General features: G+C 45.0%; 1 long non-coding RNA gene across 1 annotated transcript in view; it reads left to right on the top strand.

The window, feature by feature from the left end:
* LOC106735176 (uncharacterized) overlaps positions 1–14196 on the top strand; it is a 152836-nt gene extending 138640 nt beyond the window's left edge. Inside the window, exon 3 of the long non-coding RNA XR_001370583.1 lies at positions 14161–14196. This is a non-coding gene — a long non-coding RNA (uncharacterized LOC106735176). The remainder of the gene's footprint in view (positions 1–14160) is intronic.
* The last annotated feature ends 501 nt before the right edge of the window (positions 14197–14697 follow it).

Here is a 14697-nt window from a genome sequence, read left to right as displayed (position 1 = left end):
GAGACAGAAAGCGAAAAGTCTCCCCCCAGGGGGGGATGGTCACACCTCAATCCCTTCTCCTCCATTTGCCTCTTGGGATCTTGGGCATGTCTGCACACGTGCCCGGCGTGAGTTTTAAGCCACAGGGTCCAGGACACGAACCGCGGTCGACTACGTGGGAGTCCAGCGACACAACCATTACGCTAACTGCTGGTTCCCGTAGCTGTGTGATCTTGAGGAAGTTGTTTAGCCTCTCTGTGCCTCAGTTTTCTTGATATATATAAAAGGATAATGGTAACTTCCTCAAAAAATGGTCAAAAGCATTAAACTGATGCATCTAGAAATGCTCAGAATAGTACCCGGCACATCAAAAACTCTATACGGATGTTTGTTGTTAACTATTACTCTTTGTTTTTTTTTTTCTTTTTTTTGGAGAGGTTTTTGCCATAGGGCGCATGTGCTCGCCAGAAAGACAGAGACAGAGAGACAGGAAGCGAGAAATCACCCCCAAGGGGGGATGGCCACGCCGCAATCCCTTCTCTTCCTTTCTCCTCTCAGGATCTTGGGCACACATGCACACGTGCCTGGCATGAGTTTGAGCCACTGGGTCTGGGACTCGAACTGCAGTTGACTACATGGGAGTCCAGTGACATAGCCATTATGCCAACTGCTGGTCCCTTAACTATTACTCTTTACGATTTCTTTCTACATTTTCAACCTACTGAAGATAAAGTGTCCCGCTTTAGAAGATCATATTCTATAATTTATTCTCATTAAGAGTAAAAACTAGTCACATCTAGAACCTGGTAGTAAGTAGATCCTTCGATCCTCAAGAAAGATGACTATTGGCAAAAAAGGAGTTTCAGACATAGGTTCTAATACTGGCAAAACCAGGACCCTAAACACACCAAGCTTCTTCCAGACATAGTTCTTTTCTTTTTCTTTTCTTTTTCTTTTTTTTTTTTTTGGTACAATGTTAAGGACTTACTGCAGTGAGTTTTGAAACAATCTATTCTTTTTTATTTTAAAGAGATTTTTACCATAGGGCATGTGTGCTTCCTGCAATCCCTTCTCCTCCATTCTCCTCTTGGGATTTGAGCATGCATGCATATACATGGGAGTCCAGCACCTTAACCACGAAGTCACCTGCTGGCCCTGAAACAATCAAATACAACTCTACAGCTTGCGTAGGTCATTGATAAATAAATTACTGATGGACAGATTTATTTGAGCAGCCCTTTGACGACTTTTGCTAAGTAATTAGGTAGTTGTAGTCATCATCTTAATAACCTTGTTAGCAATAGCGCTGATAAAAGTATCTGATGCAGCTCAGGTCTGGTCTCATGTTCAACTAAAACTAACACTGGGAATTCTGAAATTTTTTCCCCCCATTTATTTGGCTATGCCATGGTAACTATCACCTACTACTTACTCAAGAGACGGTAAAGCATTAAAAAAAAAAAAAAAAAAAAAAAGGGAAAAATGTATGAAAAAGATTAAGGCCCGGTATGAAAACTATTTTTATAGGCAGTTTGGGCTGGGCTTTGAAGTTCAATAGGGAGTGATGAATCGCTATCAGCGTGGATTTCACACCTATTCAATTCTGTAGCCAGGTAATGATGAACAACCTCCTCTGGGTATAGAAGAATGAAACAAAATTAAGACAAGCTGCAAAGGGGCCCCTGGCTGCAATTTCATCTCCAGGATAGATTTAGATTTGCCGGAGTGCGATTAGATGTTTTCTTCTTTATGGAAGAAAGACAGTGAGACAGCATGGAACGTGTTTTGCAAACAGGAACAAAAAATGGTCACTTATAATCTTAACCCCCAAAGACAACACATGTTCATTTTTTAGACATGGTACCCTAAGTCCTGGTCCCTGTGCAGACATGCTTATAAAATTATATGTGAAATTTACCTTTAAACACATATGCATTCATTTTTTTTTTTTGGAGAGGTTTTTGCTATAGGGCGCGTGCGCTCGCCAGACAGACAGAGAGAGACAGAGAGACAGAAAGTGAGAAATCACCACCCAGGGGGGATGGCCATGCCACAATCCCTTCTCCTCCATTCTCCTCTCGGGATCTTGGGCACGCATGCACACACGCCCGGCGTGAGTTTTAAACCACCTGGGTCCAGGAAGCGAACCAGGGTCGACTACATGGGAGTCCAGTGACATAGCCATTACGCTAACTGCTGGTTCCCTCATTTTTTTTTTTTTTAAAGAGAGATTTTTGCTATAGGGTTCCTGTACTTACTGGAGAGACTGAGAGAGACAGAGAGACAGAAAATGAGAAATCATTCTCCCCTCCCAGTGGGATGGCTAGGCTGCAATCCCTTCTCCATTCTCCTCTTGGGATTTTGGGCATGCACACACACATGCCTGGCATGAGTTTAAGCCGCCAGGTCTGGGACTCGAACCATGGTCAACTGCATGGGAGTTCAGGGACGTAACCATTACGCCTTCTGCTGGTCTCACACATTTTCATCCTTAACTAGGCATTTTCTCATCCTTTCTACTTCCCTTTTCCCACAGACATAAAACCCTAGCATTGTTTAGCTTGGAAAGCGAGAATCGCTGGGCTGTGCTTCTTACCACACATCCTCTCTCTCACACACAGCTTTATGTTCTTGTCCTTGGAAGTTTTCAAACTGGGTGAGTTGCCGTAGCGCACTTCTGCAACCAGCAGCATTCCTTTAGACCTTTGGCCTGCACGGAAGGCCATTGCATCCAAGATTAGAACAGGAGCTGTTCGTCGGCCTTCAGGTTTGTAGCGTGAGGCGTGACCCACCCTCCCAGACCCAGTTGCCTATTTCTTGGGTCCAGCAGAGGTACCCAGCCTGCTTCCTGAGGTTGCCATAGAAACAAGGAAGCTGCCATAAGCACTTGCACTCAAGAATTACTCCGGGTTCCCCTCTCCTTACTCCACGTGGCCCTTGAATATACTAAGCTCGTTCTTATTTAGGACTTGAACCTGCTGGGCCCACTGTCTGAGACTCTCTTCCCAACTCTTGCATGGTCAGCTCCTTCCCATCACTTAGGTCTTCTCTACTGTCATTTCTTCAGAGGCCCACCCAGACACCCACCTGATCACCGAGCTCTGCACCAGTGGTCTTCCTTCCTTCCTTTAACTTTCTCTCACCTCTTCTTTCACACCAAGTTTTAGATGGAAGAAACAAGATGAAATTGAGCATTTCTCAAGAGGAAGTTCAGGAGCCTGAGGGCTCTCGTTGAAGTATCTTGCGCTCCATGGACCCCAAGATCTGATGGTTTTATTTCACTCAGTGTGGAATGTGTGTGTGTGCACGTGTGTGTGACAGTGACACAAGGAAGGATGCAAACTCTATTCAGCACAGCTGCCATGGCTGCTCAAGGAAGGTCACTCTACTACACAAGAGATGGGAGAAAATGGAGGACTGACTTTTGCACAGAAAGTTCACTTTTTTTTTTTTTGAAAGGTTTTCGCTATAGGGCACGTGTGCTCGCCAGACAGACAGACAGAGGCATAGAGACAGAAAGCGAGAAATCACCCCCCAGGGGGGATGGTCACGCTGCAATCCCTCTCCTCCATTCTCCTCTCGGGATCTTGGGCACGCACGTACATGCGCCCAGTGTGAGTTTTAAGCCACCGGGTCCAAGACACGAACTGCGGTCGACTACGTGGGAGTCCAGCGACATAGCCATTACGCTAACTGCTGGTTCCCAGAAAGTTCACTGTTGAGAGTGATCAGGAGGAGGTTGTCCTGGCCCATCACGTACCTGGGCCATCTGAACAACCTGTGGGACCAGCCTGGGGCCCCAGGATTGATGTGTTTTGGAGAACTGTTTCCAGTTTGCTCCTATTTTTAACTTTTCAAAACTGGCAGGATCAGGGCTAGCAGATGGTCTAGTGGTTAAGGTGCCGGACTCCCATGTGGTTGACTGCAGTGTGAGTCCCACACCCTGTGGCGTGAAACTTATGCTGGGTGTATGTGCGTGCGTGCGTGCGTGCCCAAAATCCTGAGAGGAGAGTGGAGGAGAAGGGATTATGGCATGACCATCCCCCTGGGTGGTAATGTTTCTCTTTCTGTCTCTCTGTCTCTTTCTGTCTCTCCGGCGAGTGCATGCACCCTATAGTAAAAATCTTGTCTCAAAAATGTATAAATAAGACCATCCCTAGGTCTTTGCACTGCTGGGTAGAGGCCTGGGGACAGAATGGAGACCTCCTCCTCCTGCTGGAACCTTTTCTTTACAAGCCCTTTGGAATCTCCGTGTGGCATCACCCCTCCAGGAGTCCCCTCTTTGCAGGTCACCGAAGATTGAGCCAAGTTTGCCTGACTTCTCATAACCACTTTGAGAACTCTGTGTGCCACTCTTCCCATTTAACTCCCCATTCCGAGTCCTTGGGTCCATAGCATGTGTCTCCCTGCCCCTCACCTCTGCCCCTGAGGCTCCCGTGAGGATCCAAAGCATTGAATTCCTGCAGGAATCTCAGTCCTTCTTGTCCCCAGGTGACTGTCCCTCTGCCATGTTTTCAATCTCCTCCTAGTGTCCTGGGATTTTTATTCTTTCTTCAACATCTGAGGCACTTCTTCATGGCCACACACATGGGAACTGCCCAGCCACAAATGCAACACCCCATGTGCTCCAAAGCCCCTTTGATCCCCCATGGTCTGTTGGACTCTCCTGGTTGCCAAGCCATGGGAGGCAAGACTGTGAATCGCTCAGGGGCCAGCAGCTGCCCTGATTGACTTCCGTTCCTCCCCCACTAGAGCCAGTGATCGGGTTGGGGTGGAGCCACGAAGTCATTGCACAACTGGCATCGCTTCATGTTTGTTTCTTCATCTGTAAAACGGGCTTAATAATAGCGAGAGTGCTGTGGCCAGATTAATTAACGTTTGGCCGAGTTCTTTGAGATTCTCTGGATGAAAGGTGTGAGGGAAATGCAAGGGTTATTAACACAGAGGATCTGCTGTGCCTCATTTAGGGTTCCCCTATGGTTCCCACGTGACAGCCTACCTTGTGATCGCTGACTCAGGAGGTAGTTATGAGGGTGAGGGCAGGCAACACCCCAACATCAGCCTTGGCTTGGGACCGTGGAGAGAATGGGTTACGGCAGTGTCTCAGAGTGTTGCCTCGTTCCTCATTGGTGGTCTCTTCTCGCATGTTCCATGTGTGGCCTTGGACGGGGGCTCATAGATGGGAATGGAGAAAGGTCAATAGGACCCACAGAATGACTTCACCCCCATATCACTTTGGCTCTCTGGGAAAAATGGTGGCCATCTGTCCCTGGGGGTATTTTAAGACCCAGGAAATCAAGCAAATATAAAACAGGAAAAATCAACAGCTTCTGACACTTGGGAAAAATGGACAATGAATAGATTTCACACAATTCTGTCCACCCGGTCTCAGAAAGGCCCAACTTGTGTGGGGTTGTAACTAAAAATGCTGAACAGAAATTTCCGTTCTTCCTTCTGTGTCCCCTTTCATTATACTGTTTACTTACACCACGGATTACTTTTTAATACATGTCTTATCTTAGAATGGTTTTAGATTTATAAAAATATTGTGAAAATAGTACAGAGAATCCCCTTACGCCCCCACATCCAGTTTCCCTTGTAATTAACATTTCACATAAACATGGTGTATTTGTCCCAGTTATAAAACCAATGATGACACATTATTATGAACTAAAACCCATATTTTATTATTCAAAATGTTTTAGTTTTTTCTTGACTGTCCCTTTCTCTGTCCCAGGATACTATAACATTCAGGGTCTCACATGATGTTTAGTTGTCCTGTATCTTTAGGCCCCTCTTGACTGTGACAATTTTCTAGACAATTTTCCTTGTTTTTTTTGATTTCGACAGTTTTTTTTTTTTTGAGAGGCTTTTGCTATAGGGCGCATGCGCTCACCAGAAAGACAGAAAGAGATAGACAGAAAGGGAGAAATTACCCCCCAGGGGAGATGGCCACACTGCAATCCCTTCTCCTCCATTCTCCTCTTGGGATCTTGGGCACGCATGCACACGTGCCTGGTGTGAGTTTAAACCATTGGGTCCAGGACTTGAACCATTGTCGACTACATGGGAGTCCAGCGACATAGACACTATACCAACTGCTGATCCCTGACTTTAACAGTTTTGAGGTGTTCTGGTCAGATATTTTGTAGAATGTCTCTCAATTTTTGGGTTTCTTTGACGTTTTTCTCATGATTAGATGTAGGTCATGGGTTTAGGGGATGAAGAGCCCAGAGGTGAATCGACATCGTATCAAGGGAATATACGATATTTATTGCTATTGATGTTAACTTTGATTACTTAGTATTTGTCAGTAGCTTAGTATACATTAAAAATTTTTTTTGTATCACGATACATTTTGAAACTATAGAAAAATAAGATAATTGACTCATTCTGTTAATACCTTTTTTTTTTTTTTTTGAGACAGAATTTTGCTATAGGGCACATGTCCTTCCTGGAGAGACTGAGAGAGCCAGAGAGATAGAAAGTGAGAAATCACCCTTCCAGGAGGGATGGTCACACCGCAGTCCCTCCTCTTCAGTCTCCTCTTTGGCACGCATGCACACGTGCCCAACATGAGTTTTAAGTATGGTTGACTAAGTGTGAGTCCAGCAACGAAACCATTATACCATCTGCTGGTCACGTTAATATCTTTTTTTTAAGCTCTGTGAGAATCTACTCATTTATTTTCTATCTAAACCATAAGTCCATGCTTATTGAATGCCTTAAAAAAAATGAGGGACCAGCAGATGAAGTAATGGCTATACTGCTGGACACCCATGTAGTCAACCATGGTTGAGTCCAAGACCCGGCAGTTTAAACTCATGCTGGACGTGTGTGCGTCCCGAGATCCTGGGAGGAGAATGGAGGAGAAGGGATTGTGGCGTGGCCATCTCCTCTAGGGGGTGATTTCTCGCTTTCTGTCTCTCTCTCTCTGTCTTTCTGGTGAGTGCACGCATCCTATAGCAAAAAACAACAATAACAACAACCAAAAATGAGCCTTAGTTTAAAAGAAAAAAAGAGAGATTGCGTACAATGAGCTTAGAAAAAGTGACATCAGAGAAAGGATGCAATAGTTTCTGATGGATGGAGGAATGAATGAGTGAATGGTGTCTCCAGCATGCCTGGGGGAAGAAGGGCAGCCAGTTGGCTCTGGCATTCTGTCTCTAGAATACTTCTCCCCATAGTGCAGGGAGATTACAAGAGTCACAGAGTATCACACGGCCTGTACCCTCTTGCTTTTATCTTCTGTTTACCAACCTCACTTATTATTAGCATCTTTTTGTTTGTTTGCTTTTGTGTTGACTCCAGGATATGTGTGCTTGAAAGACAGAAAAGGCAAGAAATCACCCCTCGCGGGGATGGTCATGACACCGTCCTCTCTCGTCCACTCGCCTCTCAAGAGTTTCAGCATGCACACACATGTGCCCAGAGTAATTTTCACCCTGTTTGGTCTAGGACTTGAACAGTACATCTGGCCATGTGGGATCCAGTGCCTTAACATCCATTGCTGGTCCATCTCTCTCTCTCTCTCTTTTTTTTTTTAATCCATTTATTTATTTATTTATTTTAATTTGATCAGAGAGGGATAGAGTGAGAGAGAGCGAGCGAGCGAGCAAGAGAGAAAGTGAGAAAGCAAGCCACCAGGTCCGGGACCCAAATCGTGGTCGGCCATGTGGGAGTCCAGCACCCTTAACCACCATGCCACCTGCTGCCCCCCCATCTCTTTTTTTTTTTTTTTTGAGAGATTTTTACTGTAGGGCGCGTGCGCTTGCCAGACAGAGAGAGACATAGAGACAGAAAGTGAGAAATCACCCCCCAGGGGGGATGGTCACGCCGCAGTCCCTTCTCCTCCATTCTCCTCTCGGGATCTTGGGCACGCACGCACACGCGCCCGGCGTGAGTTTTAAGCCACCGGGTCCGGGACACGAACCGCGGTCGACTACGTGGGAGTCCAGCGACATAGCCATTACACTAACTGCTAGTTCCCGCTGCCCCCCCATCTCTTAAGGAAAGGGTTAACATTAGCATGCCAGTTCTCTAACAGACTTTGCTTATGTAAGTCAACCAACAACATTCTCTTTAAAGAATTTGTACTGTCCATGTTTGGCTCCTCTTCACTGATTAATTCATTATTCATTATTTTTCCAAAAAAATAAAATCATTCCTTCTTTTAAATTGCACACAATACTGGAGTGATCAGGCAGACTTCCACCTCACTTCTCTAACTTGGTGTTCTCTACCCACAACAGAGAAAAATAGGTTTGTCTGTGAGAAGGAGAAGGCACCTTAGAAGAAGAGCCTATCATCATTGACACATATCAGAGCAGAAACAAGCCAGTTGTGGGGGCCGCCAGGTGGTGTGGTGGTTAAAGGCACCAGACTCCTACATGGCTGACTATGGTTTGAGTCCCGGACCTGGTGGCTTGTTTTCTTGTTTTCTCTCTTGATCTCTCTCTCTATCCCTCTCTGGCCAAATGAAAATAAATAAATGGATAAATAAAGAAAGTAATTCTTTGGGGCAAAAAAAAGGAAACAAGTCAGTTATTAGTTGATGACTTCATAGGCCCTCCAACCGTCATTGATGGTTTAACTTATACACTTGAATACCCTAATATTTCTCATTAGACTTGCTGCTTTTCCAGTCTGATTAAAGGTTCATTTCCACATGCCCATGAAAGTCCTCTCCAGTATGTCTGTATCAATCTAGCTATTTCATTAGCTAACTGGAAGCCTTATTGGTAAGATGACTTTCTGCTGGATACAAGTGTGCATAGCCAGCCATTCACTGAACCACGGCCTTGTGGGACTTTTTCCCAGGAACTGGGCAGATCAGCTTAACAAGGAACACGCAGAGCACAAAAAGGCTCCAGGCACATTGAGTCCAGACCTCAGCTCTGGGAAGTGACTGGGTCTACATAAGCCTTAGTTTCTTGAGCTATGAAATAGTCATCAAACCCCTACTTCATAGACTCTATAAAAGGTTATACACTTGCCTACAAATTCCTGTAGAATAGAAGAAAATATTTGGAGAATCACTAGTTAATGGTCAAAGGCTTCATCTGTCTTTGTCTGATTATAATTCCCAGCACTCAGTACATAGACTGATGCATCGCAGGGTATCAATTAATGCCGGTTGAATGAATGAGTACATGGAGATAGAAGGGTAGACAGATAAAGATATGGATGGGGGGGGCAGCAGGTGGCATAGTGGTCAAGGTGCTGGACCCCCATGTTGCCGACTGCAGTTTGAATCCTGGACCCATCAACTTGAAACTCATGCTGGGTGCATGCCCTATATCCTGAGAGGAGAATGGAGGAAAAGGGACTGTGGCATGGCCATCACTCTGAGGGAGTGATTTCTCACTTTCTGTATTCCTCCCTCCTTCAGTCTCTCTGGCAAGAGAGAGGAGTACATGCACCCTATAGTAAGCACCCTATAGCAAGAATCTCAAAAAAAAAAAAAAAAAGATGGAAGGAAGGAATGATAGCTAGATGGATGAATAAATGAATTGGTGAATGGCTACATGGATTCATGATGAATAAATGAAGGACAGAGTGATAATTCTAGGTCAGTTCTCCTCCTATAAATGGATCTTTTCTCTCTAGTTCCTTATGATCAGAGGAAGGCAATCATCCCAAATTTGGCTTCTGCCTTCCAACTGTTCTGTGGCTTTGAGCCAGTCAACTAACCTCTTAGTTTCCCTGCTCATAAAAGGATGATAATGACACCTCCTTTGGGAGCTGGTGGTGTAGTGGGTGTTGAGAGAATTAATTGGGTGGTGGTAAATGACTCTGAGATCTCCACATGAAAGGTGCCGCAGAGGTGAGCTGTTATTATCCTTGTTACCTCGGGTTTCCCCTCACCTCTGCTTCCTCCCTCTCGAGGGTGGCTCCTCTCAGCCTCCCAGGGACTCCAGTGCCCCAGAAGTGAGTTTTACTTTGCAAAGGATTCTGCCTTTCATTGGACTGACTCTTCCCTGGGGTCATTTGGCAGTAGGCTTCCAGGTGAGAGGGATACTATGCTGGGAACTTGGTTGACCTGACTCATTTCCTTCCAGAAGGATTTTCTCCAAATGCCAGCCGGGCTGTGTAGTACATAACAGCCTGAAAACAGACTTTCCTTTTCCTCCTCCTGGCATAATAAAATAAGGGATCCCTATAAATCCTCTGTTTTGGGGGTCCCACCTGTTGGCAAGACATGGGCCTGGAACTAGAGACCAGGTGTCTACCATCTGGTGTCTAAAGAGACCTGGGACTTATTTACATACACGATCAGATCTCAGACTCCCTCCTTTCCCATATGTCAACCCCAAGTTCAAGGCGTGCGATACATACCTCTCCCCATTCGTGTGTTTCTGATAGAAAAACAAACCAAGAAAGGTCACAGGCATTGGAGCTTTGGATGGTGAACATGGTTTGGATGTGCAAAGGCATGGCCTTGGATAAATGGCTTAACTCCCCTGATGTTCACTTGACACCTGAGTTGTGGGGGTACCATGCCAATCACACATGTCAGCTGGGACAATTAATGAGAGGCTGCCTGTCATGTTGCCCAGCAGTCTGGTTTCTTTCTCCTTCTCTTTTCTTCTAAGGATGTTTCTGGGATTCCTTTTACCTGTAATGAGTCTTGCTTTGTTTCTTAGGCTTCCCATCCCAACAAAGACTGAGTTCCTGAATCCAGACACATGAGAGGATGTCTTACCTGACATTTCGTTGTTCTTGTTTTTTGCTATAGGGTATGTACGGTTGCTGTAAAGACAGAGAAGACAGAAAACAAGAAATCATCCCCTCATGGGGATGGCCATGCCACAATCCCTTCTTCTCCAGTCTCCTCTTGAGATTTCAGGTGCACACACATGCATGCAACCACTGTGCATTTCAAGCTGCCAGGTCCGGGACTTGAACCAAGATCGACCATGTGAGAGTTCAGCACCTTAATCACTATAACACTTGGTAGTCCCCTTACCTGTCTCTTCTTCTCCACAGCCCTTTACTATCTATGGTGGAGTTTCTCATGCTCTCTATTCTGTCTCTCTTCTTGCATCCTTCACACCAGACAATGGTAACAACGTCACTGCTCCTCTCAGTTTTGCTCCTTCAGCCCATCCTTCCCATGGAAGGCAGGGAAGCCTTCTTATAATGTAAGTCACATCATAGCACTGCCCCTTTAAAGTCTTCTCATGCCTCCCCTAAAAGACAAGAACCCCATGATACCCTCTGTTGCACTCTTTCTGTGTCCTTTGGAGTTGAAAGCAATGACCAGAATACCCTTCTCCCAGCCCTTTTTAAAGAGGTTTTGGTTTAGGGTGTGTGCACTTGCTATAGAGAGACAGAGACAGAGGACAAGTGAGAGGTCACTCCCCCAGGGGGGATGGCCATACTGTAGTTGCCCTTTTCCTCCATTCTCCTCTGAGGACCTTGGGCATGCATGCACATGCACCCAGTGAGATTTTCAAGCCATCAGGTTCAGGACTCGAACTATGGTCAGTCATGTTGGAGTCCAGTGACTTAAATACTATGCCATGTGCTAGTCCCTGTCCCTACCTTTTTTTTTTTTTTTTTTAAATTTTCTATAGAGTACATGTGCTTGCTGGAAAGAGAAAGACTCCTTATTTTCCTCTGGGAATTTTGGGCGTGCGTGCGCACACACACACACACACACCCACACCCACACCCACACCCACACCCATACCCCCATACCTCCATACCCCCATACCTGGTGTGTTTTTCAAACCACAGGGTCTGGGACACGAATTGCACAGCGAGCCATGTGTCCAGCTGCCTTCACCACCATGCCACTGGGTAGCCCTCTGCTCTTCCTTTTCTTTCCTTTTTTGCCCCTTCTCGTCTCTCCTCTCTTTTTTTCTTTGATCTCCTCTTTTTCTTTCCCTTTATTCTCTCCTCCCACTCCAGTCTTCTCTTTCTCCTTTCTCTTCCCCTTTTTCCTTCTTACTCCTCTTTCCTCTTTGTTTCTTCTCTTCAAACTCTTCCTCTGCTCTGTTGATCCCTCTCTACACCTCATGACTCTCGTGGTAGTTTCTTCTCTGAATTGACACGAGAGAGAATTCCTTATCAGTTGCCCTCACCTCTTGGTATAGGGCAAAAGATTGAGAAAAGATACTTTTAATTCATCCTTTACTGGGGACATGGCTGTGTTTCAGTGAAGCCCCTGAAGCTGCCAAAGGCTGTTTAACCATGGATTGGGTCATAGGGAAAGTCATGATGAATTTTTGCAGAGAAAAACACGCCATGACTTTCCCGATGACATAGTAGTAGTTTTTGGAGAATGGCGTGGGGCTGCCTGCTTCCTTTCCTTTGTCCATTGCTGTTTTCTTCACCTTGAATGTGGCCCCTCAGAGGTCGTTTCTGCTCAAAATTTTAGTAACTATCTTTCCTCTATCATCTCATTCCCAGAGAAAGAAAAGCAAGCATATTGCTTCTTAATCATGTATTTCTCATGGATAGATGCCATATTTCAGATGTACTTCCATCTTTAACAGGGCCTACACAGTGTCTAAAAGAAATCTGGAGTTCAAGACCAGCAGATGGTGTAGCAGTTACGACGTAACTGCTGGACTCCCACATGGCTGACTGCGGTTCGAACCCTGGACCCGGTGGCTTGAAACTCATGCTGGGCATGTGAGCATGTGTGCCCAGGATGCTGGGAGAACAGAGGAGAAGGGATTGCGATGTGGCTGTCCCCCCCTGGGGGGTAATTTCTCACTTTTCCTCTCACTGTCTCTATCTCACTCTCGGGCAAGCACACTAAGGCAAAACTTCTAAAAATCTGGAGCTCAATTAAAAAATATAAAAATATATTTAAAAATATATAAATATATACAAATATATAAAATATAAATATATTTTAATAAAATATATGTATATAAATTTTATATATATATATATTTCTTCCTTGAGCCAGAGAGCAAGGGACACCCTCTACAGAGTCTTCACACCATGACCCCCCCTCCCCCAGTTTTAGTCAGTCCCGGATCACAGACACACACATAACTGGTGTGTGCTCAGGGAGCTCTCTGGATGTGAACCGGGAACCTTCCCATGAGGGTCAGCCTTGCAGAATGTTGTGTTACTGCTGTGTCCCTGTCTGGATCCTCAATTGAGATATGTCGAATCAAATGGAATAGAAGAATCATATCCTTCTCATTGACCTCTAGATTAAATTCCCTTTTGGTTCTCCACCCTCTTCAAATGTATCATACTGTTCTATAGCCACGAGGAAGTATGAAACCCCTTTGCCTGGAGCAGGAAAATCCCACCCAGATCAATTCCAGTAGATGATTTTCCTGTTCAAGATGTCTTTTTTTAAAAAAAACAAATTCTATTTATTATTATTATTTTTCTATTTGACCAGAGAGAGAGGGAGAAAGAGAGTGCAAAAGCAAGCCACCAGGTCCAAGACTTGAACCATGTTTGGCCACATGGGAGTCCAACACCTTAACCACCATGCCACTTGCTGGCCCCTGTTCAAGAACTCTAAGGATAGACGCTTGACAGATTTCCTTAGTTGCCTTTCAAGGATTTTTAATTTTTTTTATTAAGAGAGATTGCTATAGGGCATGTGCACTTGCCAGAGAGACAGACAGAAAGGGAGAAATTATCCCCAGGGGGATGGCTATGTTGCAGTCCCTTCTCCTCTATTGTCCTCTTGAGATTTTGAGCATGCTCGCATACTTGCCCATTGTGAGTTTGAAGTCACCAGGTCCAGGACTCCAACTGTGGTCGGCCATGCGGGAGCCCAGCGATGTAACCAGTACACCATCTCCTGGTCCCCAAGCATTTTTTAAAAAATGTACTTAGTTATTATTATTTCAAAATTTGCTAAAGGGCACATACACTCACCAGAGAGAGACACAAAGAGAGAGAGGGAAAGGGAGCCAGCAAGGCACCAGCCAGGTCCAGGACTTGAACCGTGGTCGGCCATGTGGGAATTCAGCACCTTAACCACCATGCCACCCACTGGCCCCCCTTTTAAGCATTTTATCCTTGGCCCAGTGGGGGGCCTTCTGAATATCTATGTAAACCCCTCATCCCTACTTAACTGTCAAACTACGACTTACTTAGGTGCGGAGAGTAACTTCTAAGAATCTTTCCCTTAAAATTATTCCTGCAGCTGAAGACAGAATCTGAGCTTTTTTTCTTCTCTCTTTATTTCTCCAGACTACCAACCTCTTAACATTGAAAATGAGACCCAACTTCCGGTTTGAAGTCTGCTGCTGATCATCCTGAGTGAGTCATTTCCCTTCTCGGGCTTGGTTTCCTCATCTGCTACGTGAAAAACTAGACTGGATTAAGAGTGGACAAAATATGACCCACTGCCTGGTTTTCTAAATTGTTTTGTTGAAATATAGTCATGCCTGTGTGTGCGTGCATGTGTGTGTGTGTGTGTTACCTAGGATACTTACAGATATTAATGGGGTACAGTGTAGTATTATACAATGCGTAATGATCAAATCAGGATAATTAGCACATTTGTCATTATAAAAACGCGTCATACCTTTGCACTGGGGACATTCAAATGTCTCCTTTTTTAGAAAGCCAATTTAAGATTTATAGTCATTTGTTATTAACTACAGGGACCTTGTTGTGCTACTGGATGGTTAGAAAAGTCATGACATATTTTTTCTGTGCTTTTCTAATATGTCATGACTTTTCCAACAACCCGATATTATATGATCCCAGAGATCTGTGCTTTTA

The sequence above is a fragment of the Tupaia chinensis genome, unplaced genomic scaffold (genome assembly GCF_000334495.1).
Source record: "Tupaia chinensis unplaced genomic scaffold, TupChi_1.0 Scaffold000320_1, whole genome shotgun sequence".
Lineage (NCBI taxonomy): Eukaryota > Metazoa > Chordata > Mammalia > Scandentia > Tupaiidae > Tupaia > Tupaia belangeri.
The sequence above is the reverse complement of the archived record's forward strand: the minus strand, read 5'-3'. Positions and strand labels throughout refer to the sequence as shown.